The following is a 23,927-nucleotide window of genomic DNA, read 5'->3' on the forward strand; positions in this document are numbered from 1 at the left end:
GTGTCATCCTGGGGAGAGTAAATACTTGTGGATTTGGAATGTGCTTGATGCAAATCAAAATATCCTGTTTGCAACTAGGGCACAAGTGCTGCCACTGATGGGGTGTCTGTGTGGCCAAATTTTTGGAAAAAAGGGAGACTCCGCTTGGAGTAACCCTTGCTTACATTGTTTTTAAAATGATCCAAGATGCACAGAGCTGGGATCAGCAAAGTCTTTGCTACCTACCCCGGTGTCATCCTGGGGACAGTTAATTATGGCGTATTTTTGAATGTGCTTGATGCAAATCTAGCTGTGAAGTGTACAACTAGGGCACAAGTGCTGCCACTGAATGGGTGGGTGTGTTTGGGGCACAATTTTTGGAAAAAAAGGGAGACGCCGCTTGGAGTAACCCTTGCTTGCTGTGTTTTTTAAAAATGATCCAAGATGAACAGAGCTGGGATCAGGAAAGACTTTGCTACCTACCCCAGTGTCATCCTGGGGACAGTTAATTATGGCGTATTTTTGAATGTGCTTGATGCAAATCAAAACATCCTGTTTGCAACTAGGGCACAAGTGCTGCCACTGATGGGGTGTCTGTGTGGCCCAATTTTTGGAAAAAAGGGAGACTCCGCTTGGAGTCACCTTGCGGTGTTTTACATGATTTTGGAAGGGCGTGCCATGCCTATATCTGTGTCTCGTCCTCTTTTTCCTCATTACGCTCTTTTGTTTTCACATGAGAATTTGTTCTTGTCACTTTCCCATGTGTTTGTGTTGTGTTGTGAGTTGTTTGTCACCTTTTGGACACCTTTGAGGGTGTTTTCTCAGTGTTTTTATGTGTTTGTGAATGCCTGCCATTGTTTCCTATGCGGTTCGAGTTCGGTTCGTCGAACGTTATATTACAATAATATATTATATTATAATTTAATTTAATGTAAATTTAATTATATATATATATATATATATATATATATATATATATATATATATATATATATATATATATATATATATATATATATATATATATATATATATATATATACACACACACACACACATATATACATACATACACACACACATATACATATGTACATACATACATATATATATATGTGTATTATATATATGTATTATATATATACTAGAAGGTGGCCCGATTCTACGCATCGGGTATTCTAGAAATTACGTATTGTGTAGTTCATGTATGATTTTTGTTATATATTATATATATATATATATATGTTGTTGTGTGTAGTTACCAAGTGTTTGTATAGGGCGCTGTACATGTTCTGGGTGTTGTCTGGGTGTGACGGGGGGTGAGAGCGGTGTTGTATGTGTGTTGCGTTGTTTGTGGAGCGCTGTGTGTCTGTAGCGTTGTGTGTGTGTGTGTTGCGCGGTTTGTGTGTGTGTGGTGTGTTTTGGGGGAGGTATGTTTTGTGCAATGTGTGTGTTGTGCGGTATGTGCGTATATTTGTGTGTGCCGCGGTGTTTGTGTGTTGGGTGTTGTGTGTGTGCAGCGTTCTATGTGTGTGGGTGTCTGTGTAGGGCAGTTGTTTGTGGTTCCCAGTGTTTGTGTGTGGTGTGTTGTGCAGTGCGCGCGCGCGTGTGTGTGTGTGTGTTGGGGTGAGGTGTGCACTTCCCATCGTGCTCCATCCCCCATGCAGCGCACTCCCCATCGTGCTCCATCTCCCATGCAGCGCACTCCCCATCGTGCTCCATCCCCTATGCTGCGCACCCCCCATCGTGCTCCATCCGCCATGCTGCGCACTCCCAAATGTGCTCCATCCACCATGCTGCGCACTCCCAAACGTGCTCCATCCGCCATGCTGCGCACTCCCAAACGTGCTCCATCCCCCATGCTGCGCACTCCCAAACGTGCTCCATCCGCCATGCTGCGCACTCCCAAACGTGCTCCATCCGCCATGCTGCGCACTCCCAAACGTGCTCCATCCGCCATGCTGCGCACTCCCAAACGTGCTCCATCCGCCATGCTGCGCACTCCCAAACGTGCTCCATCCGCCATGCTGCGCACTCCCAAACGTGCTCCATCCGCCATGCTGCGCACTCCCAAACGTGCTGCATCCCCCATGCTGCGCACTCCCAAACGTGCTCCATCCGCCATACTGCGCACTCCCAAACGTGCTCCATCCGCCATGCTGCGCACTACCAAACGTGCTCCATCCGCCATGCTGCGCACTCCCAAACGTGCTCCATCCGCCATGCTGCGCACTCCCAAACGTGCTCCATCCGCCATGCTGCGCACTCCCAAACGTGCTCCATCCGCCATGCTTCGCACTCCCAAACGTGCTCCATCCGCCATGCTGCGCACTCCCAAACGTGCTCCATCCGCCATGCTGCGCACTCCCAAACGTGCTCCATCCGCCATGCTGCGCACTCCCAAACGTGCTCCATCCGCCATGCTGCGCACTCCCAAACGTGCTCCATCCGCCATGCTGCGCACTCCCAAACGTGCTCCATCCGCCATGCTGCGCAGTCCCAAACGTGCTCCATCCGCCATGCTGCGCACTCCCAAACGTGCTCCATCCGCCATGCTGCGCACTCCCAAACGTGCTCCATCCGCCATGCTGCGCACTCCCAAACGTGCTCCATCCCCCATGCTGCACACCCCCCATCGTGCTCCATCCCCCATGCTGCAGCATCAGCCTCTATGCCCGCAGCATCAGCCTCTCTCCTCCCAGCATCAGCCTCTCTACCCGCAGCATCAGCCTCTCTCCTCCCAGCATCAGCCTCTCTCCTCCCAGCATCAGCCTCTCTCCTCCCAGCATCAGCCTCTCTCCTCCCAGCATCAGCCTCTCTCCTCCCAGCATCAGCCTCTCTCCTCCCAGCATCAGCCTCTCTCCTCCCAGCATCAGCCTCTCTCCTCCCAGCATCAGCCTCTCTCCTCCCAGCATCAGCCTCTCTCCTCCCAGCATCAGCCTCTCTCCTCCCAGCATCAGCCTCTCTCCTCCCAGCATCAGCCTCTCTGTCCCCAGCATCAGCCTCTCTGTCCCCAGCATCAGCCTCTCTGTCCCCAGCATCAGCCTCTCTGTCCCCAGCATCAGCCTCTCTGTCCCCAGCATCAGCCTCTCTGTCCCCAGCATCAGCCTCTCTGTCCCCAGCATCAGCCTCTCTGTCCCCAGCATCAGCCTCTCTGTCCCCAGCATCAGCCTCTCTGTCCCCAGCATCAGCCTCTCTCATCCCAGCATCAGCCCCTCTCCTCCCAGCCTACCCCAGCCTCAGCCTCCCCCAGCATCAGCCTCTCTCCTCCCAGCATCAGCCTTTTCTGTCCCCAGCATCAGCCTCTCTCCTCCCAGCCTACCCCAGCCTCAGCCTCCCCCAGCATCAGCCTCTCTCTTCCCAGCATCAGCCTCTCTCTTCCCAGCATCAGCCTCTCTCCTCCCAGCCTACCCCAGCCTCAGCCTCCCCCAGCATCAGCCTCTCTCCTCCCAGCATCAGCCTCTCTCCTCCCAGCATCAGCCTCTCTCCTCCCAGCATCAGCCTCTCTCCTCCCAGCATCAGCCTCTCTCCTCCCAGCATCAGCCTCTCTCCTCCCAGCATCAGCCTCGCTCCTCCCAGCATCAGCCTTTCTCCTCCCGGCATCAGCCTCTCTCCTCCCAGCATCAGCCTCTCTCCTCCCAGCCTACCCCAGCTTCAGCCTCCCCCAGCATCAGCCTCTCTTCTCTCAGCCTCCCCATCCCAGCCTTCCCCAGGATCAGCCTCTCTCCTCCCAGCCTCCTCCAGCACGCCGTGCTCCTCTGCTGACACTCACAGATCCGATCGCATACACTCACACACACACACACCCGATCGCATACACTCACACACACCCGACCGCATACACTCACACACATTGACGATATTGCACATACGCGCTCATACTCACAACATCCGGAGATACCACATGCTTCTGGCCATTTGATCCTCCGGCAGGTCCTGGAAGCTCACAGCACAGTATCACCGCCGAGAAGCAAGCGATATCCCAGGATGTTGGGAGTATGTGGATGCGATGTGATGTGTGTGTGAGGTGTGTGTGAGAGTGAGTGTGATCTGATGTGTGTGTGTGTGTGTGTATGTGTGTGTGTGTGCTGTTATGTGTGTGCGTGTGTGTATGTTCCGCCGCTGCAGGACCTTGATGCGCTGGTAACTATGCTACCATGGTTACCAGCGTATCTCGTCCCCCGCTCGCACGGGAGCCCACACCAGCATACGCCAGCCATCCCCAGCAATGCGAGGGTATGTGTCGGCTGGTTTGGCAGCATACGCTGATGTGGGCTCACAGGGGAACAGTACTCACCTGGTAGTCGTGGCTCCGTGACCGTGTCGGTTCGGGGAATGCGTGGGGGGGCGGGGCCAGAGCTAGCGTGCATTGCGTGAGGGGGGCAGGGCGTGGCCGAGTTGCCAATGCCTGCAGGGTGTCGGGGCGAGAGGCCAATCTGTGGGGGGGCGGAGCCTGGGCGAGCGGCCGGCCAATCCGTGTGGGGGCGCAGCGCCATGGCGAGCCCAGCGGCCAATCAGCTTTGTGTCACCGTAAGGACACAATTTTGGAGCAAGACAGACAGAGGCAATTATATAGATATATATATGTGCATGTATGTATGTATGTATATATGTATGTATATATGTATATGTATATATATATATATATATATATATATATATATATATATATATATATATATATATATTCCTCCACACGCTTTCCAAAATGTTAAAGTTGCACGATAAATTAGATGTATGCACGATAAATTAGACGTATATCACAAACAAAAAACCCACACATCATACCACTGTCTAAAAATTACAGTTAAAGCCGTGACACTGAGGAAAATAAATAAAAAAGAAATATTTGGGGGTTAAGGGATTAAGAATGCTTAAAATTATGTTTTCCCTTGTTTAATCGCTTGTAAAAATAGATCAGATATAATATTTACATTACAAGCAAATGGAGCATTATACTGAATGTTTGTTAGTTTAATTATTCAATGCAAATGTGAGTTTTATGAAATCATAGCTCATCCTCATGCACATTCCTGCCATGTTCCTTTCTTATATAAATATGACTGCACAGAATAGTAGAATGCAATTTTTAATTAAATTACATAAAACTGCCATTTAGGCAAAGGATTTCTACCGGAAATAAAGTACTTGTTGTAGAAAAATAATGAACCACACAGTGGAAAGTATACAAGATTATGCTTTCAATGATTTATTTTTTTAATTTACTTTAGTTTTGCATAACATACCATGTTTTTCCAAATACAAGACACTGTTCTACTTTTTTGCCCCTAAAAAAGCGCTAGGGCTTATTTTCGGGTAGGTCTTATTCTTAGGGAAACACGAATGGGGGTAAGTTTACTCCCCCCCCAAAAAAGGAGACCCCTTTGTAGGAGAATCCTACTCACCAGACCCCGGACATCTGCGCGGCTCCCAGGTCCTCCTGTAATCTTCAGCGGGCGCTCCCAGCAGGTATGCTCCATGCAGTCCTCCCCTGCTTCTGGCCAACACTCACATAGATCAGATACACACACTCTCCACATCCAGCGATACGGATTGCTTCTGGCCGGCAGGAGGAGATGGGACGCAGTGCAGTGGAGTGAGAAGACCTGCAGTGGAACGCATGGAGGACTCGGTGGTGGAACCGCAGGTTCTAAATGCGTTCCACCACACTGCGTCCCAGGATTCTCTGCAGGCCAGAAGCAATTGGTATCGTCCAATGTGGTGAGTGGGTTTGCAATCTGATGTGATTGGGTGTGCCATCTGATGTGTGATTGGGTGTTCAATCTGATGTGTGATTGGGTGTTCAATCTGATGTGTGATTGGGTGTTCAATCTGATGTGTGATTGGGTGTTCAATCTGATGTGTGATTGGGTGTTCAATCTGATGTGTGATTGGGTGTTCAATCTGATGTGTGATTGGGTGTTCAATCTGATGTGTGATTGGGTGTTCAATCTGATGTGTGATTGGGTGTTCAATCTGATGTGTGATTGGGTGTTCAATCTGATGTGTGATTGGGTGTTCAATCTGATGTGTGATTGGGTGTTCAATCTGATGTGTGATTGGGTGTTCAATCTGATGTGTGATTGGGTGTTCAATCTGTTGTGTGTGGGTTGGTGATCCGATTGTGTGCGCAATCTGATGTGTGTGGGTGTGCTATCTGATGTGTGTGCACGCGATCTCATGTGATGTGTGTGGGTGTGCATTCCTCCTGTTCGGCGTCTGGTGAGTATGATTGTGGGGTCTTCTGTCTTCTTCCTTCATGGTCTGCTTTCTATAATTATGTGTCCTGCAGTATTCTTTAACTTTTCTAGTTTCATTGACACTTCATTATTGAACTGCGACTAGGGCTTATTTTCAGGGTAGGGCTTAAATGCTGAAACTTTTTCCAAAAAAAAAGCCCTGGCAGAAATTAAGTGTCCATATTTTATGTTTCTCAAGACGTATCATCATCACTGTCCCCATTGGGGTTCCGAATTTAAATTCCTTATGAGTAGGTCTTTGGAGTGTTGAAAGAAACCATAGTACATGGTACAAACCCACACAAACATGTGACGAACATACAAACTCCTTGCAGATGCGGTCTTTGGTGGAATTTCAACCTAGAATTCCAGAGCTGGAAAGCAACAATGAAACTCTGAGCCACTGCGTTGATGATCTAATATATAAAGCTGAATGTGTGCGTGTGTGTGTGTGTGTGTGTGTGTGTGTGTGTGTGTGTGTGTGTGTGTTCGGGACTGGCATCTGCACCGTCGCAGCTACAGCCACAAATTTTGCACACTCACGCTTCTCGATCCCGAGAGCGTCATAGGCTATGTTTTGATGGGAAATTTTAACCCCGCGCTTTACAGTCATTCACCAAAAAACCTGCCTCCATTAAAGCGAATGGAGCTGGGAGCCACAGTGCAGCCAGAACTTCAGAAGAATGCGCAACCACGCCCTTAAATGGAATGTTGGCGTGTCACAATGCAGTCAGGAAAAGAGACAGACAGACAGGGAAAGAGGTAGACACAAAGAGACAGACAAAGAGACAGACTGACAGGGAAAAAGACAGACAGGGAAAGAGAGGGAAAGAGAGAGACAGGTTAAGAGACAGACAAAGACAGAGACAGACACAGGGAAACAGACAGACAGGGTAAGAGACAGACAAAGACAGGTAAAGAGACAGCCAAAGAGAGACAGACAGGGAATGAGAGAGAGACAGAGACAGACAAGGAAAGAGATTGAGACAGACGGAGAAAGAGAAGAGACAGTCAGAGACAGACAGGGAGAGAGACAGAGAGAGATATACAGAGGGGGAAACCGACAGAGAATGGAAGAGAAACAGAGAGACAGTTACTATGTGTGTATGTCCGGGATTGGCATCTGCACCGTCGCAGCTACAGCCACAAAATTTTGCACACTCACACGTCTGGACCCCGAGAGCGTCATAGACTATGTTGTGAGGTGAAATTGTAACCCCGCGCGTTCCAATTTATCAATTTTGCCCCTATATACATAATGGGGAAAAAGTGAAACGAAAAGTGTATTCGCACCGTCACATTTACAATCATGAAATTTTGCACAGACACCTCATGTGACCAGGGAACGTCATAGACTATGTTTGGACAGGAACATTTAACCACCGTGCTTTACAGTTACTCTCCAAAAAACATGCCTCCATTAAAGTAAATGGGGCCTGGAACTACAGGTTATTAGTAGGAGCTGTGATTGGTTGCTATAGGAACAAAAGACATTCATAGTATAAGAAGCTTATATGTGAGGTAATAAGATGTCGGTGGGGAGACGGATAGAGAGAGACAGATGGGGAAAGAGACAGATGGGGAAAGAGACAGATGGGGAAAGAGACAGATGGGGAAAGAGACAGATGGGGAAAGAGACAGATGGGGAAAGAGACAGATGGGGAAAGAGACAGATGGGGAAAGAGACAGATGGGGAAAGAGACAGATGGGGAAAGAGACAGATGGGGAAAGAGACAGATGGGGAAAGAGACAGATGGGGAAAGAGACAGACGGGGAAAGAGACAGACAGGGACAGAGACAGGCAGACAGGGAAGGAGGAGACATCGAGAGACACAGAAAAAGAGAGATATGGAAAGACACAGACCTTGATATAGACAGACGGGAAAGAGACAGAGAAATAGAGACAGACAAGGAAAGAGACAGACAGAGACAGGCAGACGGGGAAAGAGGCAGACCTGGAAAGAGACAGACGGAGAACATTACTTGGCCAATTTAGTTAATTCTGTGTGGAATATCTGTGGTGTTGAAATATATGTTGTGAAATGCTTCTATTAGCTTAGTTTTTGCCTTTTAATAATTACATTTCTATTTGTTTTGTGGTTTTTGTGTGCACAATACATTTTTGTTAAATACATTCTATTTTGTTAACAGCAGTTATTAACCCGGGCAAAGCTGGGTAGTACAGCTAGTTACATATACACGTAGATTAAACTTATTAAGAGGACCACATTTTACATTTCGTGAAAGGCATGAATATTATTTAAACCATTATACCACAAAACAGTCACCTTGTCCAAAGTTTCAAAAATAACAGAGTTTGGGAAAAGGAATATTTTTTTTTTTGTTACTAGCGTTTTCAGGTATTAGAAGGAATAAAAAAAACTCACCAAAAAACAGCCATTAGCCAATAGGGCAAACAGCAAATGCACTCACAGGATGTAGCCAGCTCTCTATGATAAAGGTTGGGGCAACACAGGTGCAGAATACCAATAAGACAACCACTCACAGCCTACCAATTCATGGATGGTGTGGTTGTTGGTATTAAACATGCACACAGATGGGGTTTGCATAGGGCACCAGTCACCCAGGTACGTGTGATGCACAGAGTCTGGCTTACAGCTTATTGATGACGCCCATACTTTTAGATCAGGCGGGCTGCCCAGCACTATACAAGTACACCCACAGGACAGACACCCCAAAGGGACCGGCTGCTTCTTACAGAAAATTGTGCAATTAAAAAAAATGATATAATATGACATAACATAACATTTGCTATCTGACCTGTTGGCTAAAGGCTGTTTTTGGTGAGGTTTGTTTTTTTGTTTTACTTCTTTTTGAATTTATGTCCTAGTCTGTGAATCATATGCAGGTTTTTGCATTAAAAAATATTGCTAAAAAGCGTGTCAGTCTTATGGTCTGCAGGCAGCTCCCAAGTAATGGAGCAGAGTGCTCAAATAGTTCTGTATAACTGCACAGTTCTCGCTCTCCCTGCCCCACTATAATCAGTTAGTGCAGGCAGGGAAAGGAAGCTGTATGGGACCTGTAAAAACCTCTGCAAGCTGCAGGTCCTGAAAGATCAAATACAAGACAGAACATTGTGGGTCCTGATTAGCCTGAGGATCGCCTGTGAAGCTACAGACACATGCCTGGTAAGGACTTTGGGTCCCATACAGTTAAATAAGTAAAAAAATGATGAAATACAGATGGCAAAAACTGACACACGGAGGAAATCTGTTCACTTACAAGATTTTTTTGTTACAAGAAAAAAAACAAAAAACACAAGAACTTCAGAATAAAAAGTAAATGAGAATTTGTTGCAGTCAGATATATGAGTATTTGAATCATTGTCCTTTGTCCAAGTACAATAGCACAATACCTATCCAAACCCCAGCTAAGTCACAAGGGCCTTAAGGGGTACTTTACACGCTGCGACATCGCTACCGATATATCGTCGGGGTCACGTCGTTAGTGGCGCACATCCGGAGCCAGTAGCGACATCGCAGCGTGTGACACAAATGAGCGACGTTCAACGAGCACAAAAACGTGAAAAATCGTTGCTCGTTGACATGTCGTTCATTTCCTTAACATCGCTGCTGCCACTGGTACGATGTTGTTCGTCGTTCCTGCGGCATCACACATCGCTATGTGTGACACCGCGGGAGCAACGAACATCTCCTTACCTGCGTCCATCGGCAATGAGGAAGGAAGGAGGTGGGCGGGATGTTACGTCCCGCTCATCTCCGCCCCTCCGCTTCTATTGTCTGGCAGCTTAGTGACGTCGCCATGACGCCGAACGCCCCTCCCCCTTGAATGAGGGATTGTTTGGCGGTCAGAGCGATGTCGCTGTCAAGGTATGTGCGTGTGACGCTGCCGTAGCGATAATGTTCACTACGGCAGTGATCACCAAATGTCGAATGAGCAACGGGGACGGGTGCTATCGTGCTCGATATCGCTAGCGATGCTGCAGCGTGTAAAGCACCCTTAAGAGTCAAATGACTATCCCCTAAATAGGGAGGCAAAAAATATTCACGTGTCACAGTGGCTAATACTCTTAGCTCACTAATGGGATCCAGATTTGCCTCTCTTCCGGTATCGCATGCACTCAAGAGCAAATTATATAAATCATGCTTTATATATTTCTTTAGGTAAAATTCACTTCTTGGCAAAATACATCTTTTTGGTCAGAATCAGTTTAGTACGCTTGAATGCAAAATAGATCAAGTCCTGAACACTGCAGGATAATAGTTAATAACTTCAGATTGTTTTTCTATGGATTTGTGGATATAATGCCTTGTAGTGAGGGTAACTACTGTTGAGGAGATCTATTAAAAGATTGACCTGTTAGAAACTTTACTGTACCGTAATACAATGTACATATGAACCACCGGCTGTACCCATGAATGTAACTACCAGGGTAGTAAGCATATTACCTGCTATGAAGCCCAAAAACCATAGGAAATATGACCACTCCTGGCTGCAATTCTCCTGCTTCATGTGATGTCAAGTCGACAAAGCAGCTCCATTTCTTCCACTGGTTAGTCGATGGGGCGTCACTACCGATTTCATTTGATTGACAGCAGGGTCAGTCTAATGTAATGAGGAGCTGGAGGTCAATTAAAATGACATAAGCAGTGACACCCGTTGACACAGCGGAATAGAAGAGAGGGAACTGCTCTGTCAACGTTATGTTATGTCACAAGAAGCAGGTGAATCACCACCAAGAGTGGTCTGTGACTTCTCTGAGCCGGGAGGGATCATCACATAGCGGAGCTGGCAGTCAATTAAAATTACATCAGCAGTGACACCCGTTGACACAGCAGAATAGAAGAGAGGGAACTGCTCTGTCAACGTTATGTTATGTCACAAGAAGCAGGTGAATCACCACCAAGAGCGGTCTGTGACTTCTGAGCCGGGAGGGATCATCACATAGCGGAGCTGGCAGTCAATTAAAATTACATCGGCAGTGACACCTGTTGACACAGCAGAATGGAAGAGAGGGAACTGCTGTGTCAACATTATGTCACCGGGAGGGAGGGATCATCACATAACGGAACAGGCAGGTCTTTAGTAACTACCTGGTGATAACCGATTAGCCTCATCAAAAAAATAAATTAGTTCCCAGATAACCACTTTACAGAGCGGTTGCCGGTGACTACAGAACGGAAGGTGGAAAACTGAAGTAGGAACCTTTCATTATAGGGTTATTGTCACTTTGTGCATTATACAATAATGTGTTTATTTTTTGTTGACTGTGCGGTCATAGTATTCCTTTGTTTGTAGTAAACCTACAGAAAGTAGCACCAAATAATCCAGTCCAAACAACAGCAGACAGAGATCAAAAATGGGGGGGGGGCAAGCGATATCAGGCTTGGAGCCATCAGCCCCAAACTCATGTAGAGATAACGGGGGGATCTCAGCACGTCAGTTGGTAGATAAATCCTTTATTCTACTGCAAAAAAACAGACGCAACGTTTCGATTCTAAATTAGTCCCTCCCTCAAGCTGCCATACACAGTGAAACACCATCTAATATATAAAGCTGAATGTGTGTGTGTGTGTGTGTATGTGTATATGTGTGTGTGTGTGTGTGTGTATGTGTATGTGTGTGTGTGCGTGTGCGTATGTGAATCTGTGTGTGTGTGTGTCCAAAATTGGCATCTGCAGCTACAGCCACAAAATTTTGCACACTCACTGGACCCCGAGAGCGTCATAGGCTATGTTTTGAGGGGAAATTTTAACCCCGCGCTTTACAGTTATTCACCAAAAAACCTGCCTCCATTAAAGCGAATGGAGCTGGGAGCCACAGTGCAGCCAGAACTTCAGAAGAATGCACAGCCACGCCCTTATATGGAATGTTGGCATGTCACAATGCAGCCAGGGAAAGAGAAAGACACAGACAGGGTAAGAAACAGACACAAAGAGACAGACACAGACAAAAAGACAGACACAGACAAAGAGACAGACAGGGAAAGAGAGAGACAGGTTAAGAGACAGACATAGACAGGTAAAGAGACAGAGACAGACACAGGGAAACAAACAGACAGGGAAAGAGACAGACAAAGAAAGGTAAAGAGACAGACAAAGAGACAGACACAGGGAAAGAGACCGAGGGAAAGAGACAGACAGGGAAAGTGACAGACGGAGAAAGAGACAGAGAGACAAAAAGATAGAGAGAGAGACAGATATATATACAGAGGGGGAGACAGACAGAGAATGGGAGAGAAACAGAGAGACAGTCACTATCCCGGGCAGCGCCGGGTGCTATGTTGTGAGGCGAAATTTTAACCCCGCGTGTTCCAATTTACCAATCAATTTTGCCCCCATCTACATAATGGGGAAAAAGTGAAACGAAAAGTGTTGGGGGCAAATTGACAGCTGCCAGTATATACCGTACAGTTGCTAATGTGGGGCCCCGACATGGGATACTCACCACACTCAGGGATATGAACACACACACAAAATGCGCCACACACTAACACGTACTTGAACACATATACCACCCTCAGCACACATTCACCACACATACACCAACCTCGCCACATAAACGCCCTAAAACACACCCATTTGTTTTGTGTTTTTTGTGTGCAAAATACATTTTTGTTAATACATTCTATTTTGTTAACAGCAGTTATGAACCCGGGCGAAGCCGGGTAGTACAGCTATATTATATATATATATATGTATATGTATATATTATATACATATATATATATATATATATATATATATATATACATACATACATATATATATATATACACATATACACATATATATATAAATAATATATAAAGCAGAATGTGTGTGTGTGTGTGTGTGTGTGTGTGTGTGTGTGTGTGTGTGTGTGTGTGTGTCCGGGATTGGCATCTACACCATTGCAGCTACAGCCACAAAATTTTTGCACACTCACACGTCTGGACCCCGAGAGCGTCATAGGCTATGTTTTGAGGGGAGATTTTAACCCCGTGCTTTACAGTTATTCGCCAAAAACCTACCTCCATTAAAGTGAATGGATCTGGGAGCCACAGTGCAGCCAGAACTTCAGTAGAATGTGCAGCCACGCCCTTATATGGAATGTTGGCGTGTCACAATGCAGCCAGGGAAAGAGACAGACAGGAAAACAGGCAGACACAGACAGGGTAAGAAACAGACATAGACAGGGTAAGAGACAGACACAGACAAAGAGACAGACTGACAGGGAAAGAAAGGAAATAGACAGACAAGGTAAGAGACAAAGACAGGGTAAGAGACAGACAGACAGACACAGGGAAAGGGGACAGAGGGAAAGAGACAGAGATAGACAGACAGGGAAAGAGATTGAGACAGACAGGGAAAGAGACAGACAGACAAAGAGATAGAGAGAGAGAGAGAGAGATATATACAGAGGGGGAGACAGACCGAGAATGGGAAAAAAACAAAGACCGTTACTATCCCGGGCGTTAATACATTCTATTTGTGTGTGTGTCCGAAATTGGCATCTGCTACAGCCACAAAATTTTGCACACTCACACTTCTGGACCCCGAGAGCGTCATAGGCTATGTTTTGACGGGAAATGTTAACCCCGCGCTTTACAGTTATTCACCAAAAAACCTGCCTCCATTAAAGCGAATGGAGCTGGGAGCCACAGTGCATCCAGAACTTCAGAAGAATGCACAGCCACGCCCATAACCCCTTCACGACCATGGATGGATATATCCATCATGGAGCGTGTCCCGTTAAGCCCCGCCCCCTGCCGCGGGCAGGCGGCGGCGGTCGGCACACATATCAGCTGTTTTCAACAACTGACATGTGTGCCTGCATGTTGCGAGTGGAATCGCTTCCACTCGCAACATTTAACCCCTTAAATCTCGCTGCCAAAGTCTGGCAGCGAGATCTATATGCGCGTGGCCATGATTTTTACTTACCGCTGCCCCCACCGGAAGTCACGTGCGTGATCACATGACTTTCGGTGGTTTCCATCGTAGCACAGGGTCCTGTGATGACGCCTGCAGATATTAAGTTTCACTTTCGTTTTCCCTCGGCCGGGAGCAGAGAGAAACAGGAAGTGACTGAATCTGCTGTTTACAGCTGTATAGCTGTGATCAGTAGATAGATAAGAGCAATCGGATTGCTGATCGCTATAGCCCCCTAGGGGGACTAGTAAAATAAAAGAAATTTTAAAAAAGTTTTAAAAATTAAAAAAAAAACAAAAAACACAACCCTAAAAAAGTTCAAATCACCCCCCTTTCCCCCCATTGAAAATTAAAGGGTTAAAAAATAAATAAATATACACATATTTGGTATCGCCGCGTTCAGAAATGCCCGATCTATCAAAATATAAAATCAATTAATCTGATTGGTAAACTGCGTAGTGGCAAAAAAATTCCAAACGCCAAAATTACGTTTTTTGGTCGCCGCAAGTTTTACGCAAAATGCAATAACAGGCGATCAAAACGTAGCATCTGCGCAAAAATGGTACCACTATAAACGTCAGCTCGAGACGCAAAAAATAAGCGGTCACTGAGCCATAGATCCCAAAAAATGAGAACTCTACGGTTTTCGGAAAATGGCGCAAAACGAGCGACACTTTTAATGGACAAGCTTGTGAATTATTTTTAACCCCTTAGATACAAGTAGACCTATACATGTTTGGTGTCTACAAACTCGCACCAACCTCAGGCATCATACCCACAAATCAGTTATACCATATAGTGAACACCGTGAATAAAACATCCCAAATACTATTGTGCCATCACACTTTTTTTGCAGTTTTTCCACACTTATTTTTTTGCTGTTTTCTAGTACACCATATGGTAAAACTTATGGTTTCATTTAAAAGTACAACTTGTCCCGCAAAAAACAAGCCCTCATATGGCAAGATTGACGGAAAAATAAAAACGTTACGGCTCTTGGAAGAAGGGGAGCAAAAAACAAAAATGCAAAAACGGAAAGTGCCCCGGGGCTGAAGGGGTTAAATGGAATGTTGGCATACTACAATGCAGCCAGGGAAAGAGACAGACCCAGACAGACACAAAGAGACAGACACAGACAGACACAAAGAGACAGACACAGACAGACACAAAGAGACAGACACAGACAGACACAAAGAGACAGACACAAAGAGACAGACACAGAGACCGACACAAAGAGACAGACAAAGAGACAGACTGACAGGGAAAGAGACAGACTGACAGGGAAAGAGACAGACTGACAGGGAAAGAGACAGACTGACAGGGAAAGAGACAGACTGACAGGGAAAGAGACAGACTGACAGGGAAAGAGACAGACAGGGAAAGAGACAGACAGGGAAAGAGACAGACAGGGAAAGAGACAGACAGGGAAAGAGACAGACAGGGAAAGAGACAGACAGGGAAAGAGACAGACAGGGAAAGAGACAGACAGGGAAAGAGACAGACAGGGAAAGAGACAGACAGGGAAAGAGACAGACAGGGAAAGAGACAGACAGGGAAGGAGACAGACAGGGAAGGAGACAGACAGGGACGGAGACAGACAGGGAAGGAGACAGACAGGGACGGAGACAGACAGGGAAGGAGACAGACAGGGAAAGAGAGACAGACAGGGAAAGAGAGACAGACAGGGAAAGAGAGAAAGACAGGGAAAGAGAGAGAGACAGGGAAAGAGAGAGAGACAGGGAAAGAGAGAGAGACAGGGAAAGAGAGAGAGACAGGGAAAGAGAGAGAGACAGGGAAAGAGAGACAGGGAAAGAGAGAGACAGGGAAAGAGAGAGACAGGGAAAGAGAGAGACAGGGAAAGAGAGAGACAGGGAAAGAGAGGGAAAGAGAGAGACAGGTTAAGAGACAGACACAGACAGGTAAAAAGACAGACACGGACAGAGACAGGGAAACAGACAGACAGGGAAAGAGAGGGAAAGAGACAGACAGGGAAAGAGACAGATAGGGAAAGTGACAGATAGCTAGACAGGGAAAGAGATTGAGACAGACTGAGAAAGAGACAGAGACAGTCAGAGGCAGACAGACAAAGTGATAGAGAGAGACAGAGATATATACAGAGGGGGAGACAGACATTATAATTACATTTCTATCTATTGGTTTTGTGGTTTTTGTGTGCAGAATACATTTTTGTTAATACATTCTATTTTGTTAACAGCAGTTATTAACCCGGGTGAAGCCGGGTAGTACAGCTAGTGTCACATGATCAAATCAATTAAGTAAATATACTGAGTTTTAAAATAGTAAAACAAACTACATAATTAATTAGACGCATGCATGCACATAATCCTGTATCATAGAGGGATGTATCTTATTTAAAGGTCACTTTGGAATGTTAAATTTGTCATTGTTCAGCAATTCAGATGCACTTCCTATGCCAAACTGTCACAATCAAAAATCACATGACTGTAAAGTGATGTCACACCACTGCTTAGTGATGTCACACTGTTACGAAGTAGAAGACGTGTGCAGTTACATCATCTACTTCAGTGTTTCTCAACTCCAGTCCTCAAGACCCACCAACAGATCATGTTTTCAAGTTTTCTTGAAAACTGGAGTTGAGAAACACTGATCTAGTTCAATTGAAAAAGTCATGGTAAACTATAAACAAAGCGTATACTTACAGATAGTCACAAACTATATGACCAGGTGACTATCCGTTCATCTATCATATTGAACATTATATTGAGACATACTACATACTGTATTCCAACAAGGATATTATACAAAATAATATAGTGTACCCTAAAATTATACCCATGTATAGACTCGCTCCATATTAATATCCATAAGAGAAAATGCTAGGTAGTATACTAAAAAGGATCTCTGCGTAATATCATGTATGATATACAGTGGCTTATCCATATTCAGGAGAGCGAATACTAGACAATCTAATTTAAGGGACCTCTATGTAACATGATATGCGATCTAATCGCCTAGTATCCATATACAAGAGAGCTATTGCTGTGCATTTTAATTAAAAGGGGCCTTTAGGTAATGTAGTAATTAACAAGATTCCCTTAAAAAGTATAATATACCAAATTACATAATTGTGTAAAGATTGAAGATACACAAGATCAATTCCCAATAATAGTTAAAAAAAAAAATAATTGGATTATAAATGGAGTGCATATTTACTAGCAATGATGTAGCAAAAACATTTAGCATTCTGCAAGATAATGTACCGTATATATAAAAGGGATGTATAGAATTCAAATATTAAACCCCGATGATACTAGATTGCACATACATGTGGCTTTATCCTATTTTCCACATGAATCTTTTAAAAAGAAAAAACCTTATTAAAAAAAGAGACATGATACAAAATATTTAGTTACTCACTTTATACTAATAAAGTATATAATATTCCACAATGGGGTTAAAAGTGCATACCAACTTAAAATTCACAAATAAATCCCATCTCCAAGATCCTATCCCAATATGTAGTAGGAATAATAATAATAATATCAATAAATAATAATAATAATAGCAAATACCTTCACATAGAAATGTAGTATAGTTCTCCTGATTAGCTATGCCCCTTACTTTATGTGCAGGGCATTGCAGTAGCTGTGTAATGTAGTATTAGCTATATTGCTTACCTCATGAGCAGGGCATTACAGCTTAGGTATCCATGCTTACGACCACTACCAACTAACCAACTAGCTGTCACTATATGCGTAGTTGTAACCGTGGATACCTAAGCTGCAAAGCCCTGCACATGACGTAAGCGACATAGCTAATAAGGAGAACTATACTACATTTCTATATGAAGGTATTTGATAATATTATTAATAATAATAATAATAATAATAATAATAATTAAATACCTCCATATAGAAATGTAGTATAGTTCTTCTGATTAGCTATGGCCCTTACCTCATGTGCAGGGCATTACAGTAGCTGTGTAATGTAGTATTAGCTATATTGCTTTCCTCATATGCAGGGCATTGCAGCTTTTAGGTATCCATGCTTACGACCACTAGCAACTAACAAACTTTCACTATATGCATAGTTGTAACCATGGATACCTAAGCTGCAATACCCTGCACATGAGGTAAGCGACATAGCTAATACTACATTTCTAATTGGAGGCATTTTTATTATTATACTATTTAGATTATTATTATTGTTATACCTACTACATATATGAATAGAACTGTGGAGATGGGAATACCCCTGTAAGAGTTAAAGTAATCAACTCCTAGATCCATCCGAGTTCTAACCTCTAATCGTGCTGACCCATTTCCAGCCCTCTGGGATTCTGACACTCCATCAATAATCTTAAACCTTATTTGAGATATATTATGAACAACAGAAATAAAATGCTTCAGGATAGGAAGTTCTTTCATATTTTTCCTTATACTGTATTGGTACAGGCTCAATATTTGTCGTCTCTCCAACGTCTAAAAGTCCACATTGGCACCGGATAGAGTAAAGTACAATATAGTTTGATAAGAACATGTCTTCCCTATTCTGGCTGCGCAAACACTACCCTTTAACATATTATTACAGCTGCAACAGTACATAGCCAACTGGCTCACAAAAACCTAACTACATCAGTTTTCACCTGGTTATCCCTAAGATTTTTGGTTCCCCTGTAAAGACATACATGGGGGAGAGGACATTTTTTTGTATTGAAGGAAATGTTCCTCCGAATATTGTCCAATTACTTCTGACAATTTTAGTTACTAATTAATGAAACTGGTATAATTGGAAACAAATGGAATTCTAGATATACCATCATTGCTTTGCCTTATCACTAGCAAATCACACATGTCCATAACCAAGACTCTTGGTCTTAATTATTGATGAGCGCTCACTAAAGTGCTTGAGTGCTTGTTACTCGAATCAAGTAGATCCGATGCTTGGACCCGCTCGATTCCAGTAACGAGTATAGCAGCAGACCTCACTAGAAGACTGAAAAATACACAGGGAAGGTGCCTGGATGTAGTTATGACCCCCTGATCTCTGCTATGAAGTAAAAAATTAAATAATTAAAAAATAAAAAAGAAAGGGTGGGCTCTTCTATTTGTGATAACCAGCCAAGGTAAAGCAGACAGTTGTATTATCAGGCTGCGAAGACCCAGATTTGGCCCTTTTCAGCCTAAAAATAGGAGCCTGCAGCTGCCCCAATAGTGGAGCGTCCCTTTCTTCGCTAATTCTTGGGCTTTGCCCCAACCTTTTCTGAATGCCCTGGTGCAGTGGCAACTAGGGTGTTAGGTTAATCTCGGCTGTGTAATGTCAGCAGGTAACAAGCCCAAGTGTTAGTAATGGAGAGGCGTCTATCATTAGAGGTGTTCACAGGCACCGGGTAGTTTGAAAATTGTCATCAGAGCTGCCGGATCTCGCTGAGCGCAGCAATGAGCCATCGGCTCTTTTGACCATTGTCATTGTACCTGGCATCTAAATACAGTGCTGGCCAAAAGTATTGGCACCCCTGCAAGTCTGTCAGATAATACTCAGTTTCTTCTTGAAAATGATTGCAATCACAAATTCTTTGGTATTATTATCTTCATTTAATTTCTCTTCAATGAAAAAAAATAAACAAAATTGTCATAAAGCCAAATTGGATATAATTCCACACCAAACATAAAAAAGGGGGTGGACAAAAGTATTGGCACTGTTTAAAAAATCATGTGATGCTTCTCTAATTTGTGTAATTAACAGCACCTGTAACTTACCTGTGGCACCTAACAGGTGTTGGCAATAACTAAATCACATTTGCAGCCAGTTGACATGGATTAAAGTTGACTCAACCTCTGTCCTGTGTCCTTGTGTGTACCACATTGAGCATGGAGAAAAGAAAGAAGACCAAAGAACTGTCTGAGGACTTGAGAATCCAAATTGTGAGGAAGCATGAGCAATCTCAAGGCTACAAGTCCATCTCCAAAGACCTGAAAGTTCCTGTGTCTACGGTGTGCAGTGTCATCAAGACATTTAAAGCCCATGGCACTGTGGCTAACCTCTCTAGATGTGGAAGGAAAAGAAAAATTGACGAGAGATTTCAACGCATGATTGTGTGGATGGTGGATAAAGAACCTTGACTAACATCCAAACAAGTTCAAGCTGCCCTGCAGTCCGAGGGTACAACAGTGTCAACCCGTACTATCTGTCGGCATCTGAATGAAAAGGGACTGTATGGTAGGATACTCACGAAGACCCCACTTCTTACCCCGAGACATAAAAAAGCCAGGCTGGAGTTTGCCAAAACTTACCTGAGAAAGACTAAAACGTTTTGGAACAATGTTCTATAGTCAGATGTGACAAAAGAAGAGCTTTTTGGGAAAAGCCATCAACAGAGTTTACAGGAAAAAAAAGAGGCATTCAAAGAAAAGAACACGGTCCCTACAGTCAAACATGGCGGAGGTTCCCTGATGTTTTGGGGTTGCTTTGCTGCCTCTGGCACTGGACTGCTTGACCGTGTGCATGGCATTATGAAGTCTGAAGACTACCAACAAATTTTGCAGCATAATGTAGGGCCCAGTGTGAGAAAGCTGGGTCTCCCTCAGAGGTCATGGGTCTTCCAGCAGGACAATGACCCAAAACATACTTCAAAAAGCACTAGAAAATGGTTTCAGAGAAAGCACTGGAGACTACTTAAGTGGCCAGCAATGAGTCCAGACCTGAATCCCATAGGACACCTGTGGAGAGATCTCAAAATGGCAGTTTGGAGAAGGCAGCCTTCAAATCTCAGGGAACTGCAGCAGTTTGCCAAAAAAGAATGGTCTAAAATTCCAGAAGAGCATTGTTAGAAACTCATTGATGGTTACCAGAAGCGGTTGTTCGCAGTTATTTTGGCTAAAGGTTGTGCAACCAAGTATTAGGCTAATGGTGCCAATACTTTTGTTTGGCCCATTTTTGGAGTTTTGTGTGAAATGATCAATGATTTGATTTTTGTTTTAATTCTCTTTTGTGTTTTTTCATTGCAAGCAAAATAAATGAAGTTAATAATACCAAAGAATTTGTGATTGAAATCATTTTCAAGAAGAAACTGAGTATTATCTGACAGAACTGCAGTGGTGCCAATACTTTTGGCCAGCACTGTAGCTGTACGGGTGGCACGGTGGCTCCGTGGTTAGCACTACAATCTTGCAGTCATTATTCTGCCAAGGACAACATCTGCAAGGAGTTTGCATGTTCTCCCCGTATTTGCGTGGATTTCCTCCAGGTTCTCCAGTTTCCTCCCACACTCCAAAAACATACTAATAGGGAATTTAGATTTTGAGCCCCAATGGGGACAGTGTTGCCAATGTATGTAAAGCGCTGTGGAATTAACAGAAAAAATGCAAAATGAGTGAATGCACAAGTATGGCTGGTGTACTAAACTCTGTCCTGATTAGACGTATATAACAAAATAGGGCAAAAGAGAATCGGCTAAAACTACATCATCATGGTGCGCCACGTATGCGCAAACGGAGCACACAACGCCTGTGATACCAATGTGATATAACTGAAAGAATGAGTGTGATTAGGTAGGGATCATAATCAAAAGATATAGTGATCCCAGATATTATTTGATCCATCAATAATTCAGTATCAGAGAGAGATGTCCTCTGGCTGACCCATTTTTTTATCATGATTAAGAATACGTGTCAGACAGGTCTTGAACAAACCACGATTATGAGGAAGGAACGTTTACAGTTCCACTTACAGGAAACTCATGGTTAGCTTAAAACATGTGTAAGGAAACTGGCATGTAAAACTTACAGCTCATTGCAATATCTCAAGGAAACTGTGGTCAGCCAGTGGTCAGCTGGCAAAATGTGCGGGAAGCTACTGGTGCCCACAGCGGCTTGTGGTCAAGTTACATGAACATGACTCAGCTGTCACATGCTGGTCACCAATTCACCACTCAGTGCACACACCGTACAAAGTTTCCTATAAAAATACAGGACTCGCTTAATGAGATTTGGACATTTCCAGGACGCTCAAGTGGACGCACTGTTCCTGTGATGCAGATGCCATGTTATTTCCTTCTCACTACTCGAGTCCCTCCGATGAGAAAGGCGTGCTACAACATACGGTACTGTTGATGCATACGTCTGTTATTGTATAAGATTCTACGACTATAAAGTAGTTCTAATACCTACGTACTATTGATTATTCATGTGCTATTAAAATAAATAATATCTTGCTATAAAGAATCTTAGTATTCGTGCCTGATTAGGATATCAGTAAGCGCTTCGTAAGTACGAGCTTTCAGCCCCTTTTTAGTAGAATTTAGCAAGACAACGCCACACACAAGATGGTGCCAAAGCTCCTGCGCATGGATGGGACCACACGACGCCATCCAAGATGGCACCGCCCGACGCTGCCGCACATGCTGCCAAAGATGCCAAGCAGTGACTACCACTTCAGAGAGGGGCTGCAGCCTGTGTCCGCTCACCGTTGAAGCCCCAGTGGGCCCGCTGTGGTGCATCCAGTAAACTCATGCTGGCCGAGGCAGGACCCGTGCCGCTGCCATAACCGACCGCCGGGGCTGGATAAGTGAAGAGTCCTCCATGGCCATTGTATCCTGAGGTACCCTATTCAAGGACAGGAAACCAACTGATGCTGGAAGACGTACCGCCTTTTTTTATCCTGTAGTTTTCCTGTCCTTGAAGGGCGGATCCTCTCTCGTGGTGCCGTCATAGGGTGAGGGAAAAAAAGTGACGCGTTTCGATTATGTTCTTGTGATCTTAATCTGAGCGGAGCTCAAATTAGATACATACACACATTATATAAAGGTTTTTAAATACATGGTATACGATGGTATAATATAATCAAGAGTACAATAAATGATATACTGTATGTGTGAAAGGCACGGATGGCCTTAGCTCTATCATTTTCTCATTTTAGCACACTCTGGTAATTCCGATGCTCTAATTATATAATTTCTGAGCTTTATGTTAAACGCTTGTGAAATCTTCAGATGTCAGTTTGCTAGATAGAAACAGAGTCGTTTAGAGAATTGGAAGTATTGTCAGGAACAAGAGTGTCAAATCAGTGGATCTTGTTGCAAATCTGTGCATTGTCTTCCTCTTCAGAAGCACATCAGACGCAGATGAGCATGTTTCAATACTCTACACATTACAGTTGACAGATTCAAGCAGAGGCAACGGCAGCTCATAATAAAGGCCTCAAGAGTTTGTACATACTTAAGCCAAATCAACCGAGGAAAAGACTCTAGAAACAATAGGCGAAAAAAGGAGGGGAGCCAGCATTGCTTATGAATGGCATGCAACAATGAAGAATAAAAAGTGTAATATTCACAAATTCATTCCTACTGTAACAATTCAATGAGATTTTTTGCAAATGATTGATCAATGATTTGAGCCCCCCTGCCCCGTCACGGCAAATCTCTATAGGGGGGTCCCTAACGCTATATTATAAATTATTATGTACCATAAGGTCTCATATAATGAGCAGGACCATATAAAAACACCACTTACCCCAGACATGTCTGAACCGCTCCCATGCTGCCAGGACTGACAACTGCGAATAAAGGCAGCCCAGGTGCCAGTGTGTGTGGCAGAACCACACACACCAGCACAATGTCAGGGCTGGCCCTCACAGTGCCAGACCAGCAAACATGGATGAGAGCGGAATAAGGTTCAGGCAGATGGTGTTTAAATAATGATGCCTTGGAGCAGGAGGCGGTGGCTGTGTGTGAACAAGCACCAAACTGAATTTTGATGGCGACAGAAGGAATTTGCAAACCACACTGGGCGTGCACGGCATGGTGGCAGTCAACCACCTGACCAGTAAACGTGGTGCT

Source organism: Anomaloglossus baeobatrachus, chromosome 3 (assembly GCF_048569485.1).
Source record: "Anomaloglossus baeobatrachus isolate aAnoBae1 chromosome 3, aAnoBae1.hap1, whole genome shotgun sequence".
Lineage (NCBI taxonomy): Eukaryota > Metazoa > Chordata > Amphibia > Anura > Aromobatidae > Anomaloglossus > Anomaloglossus baeobatrachus.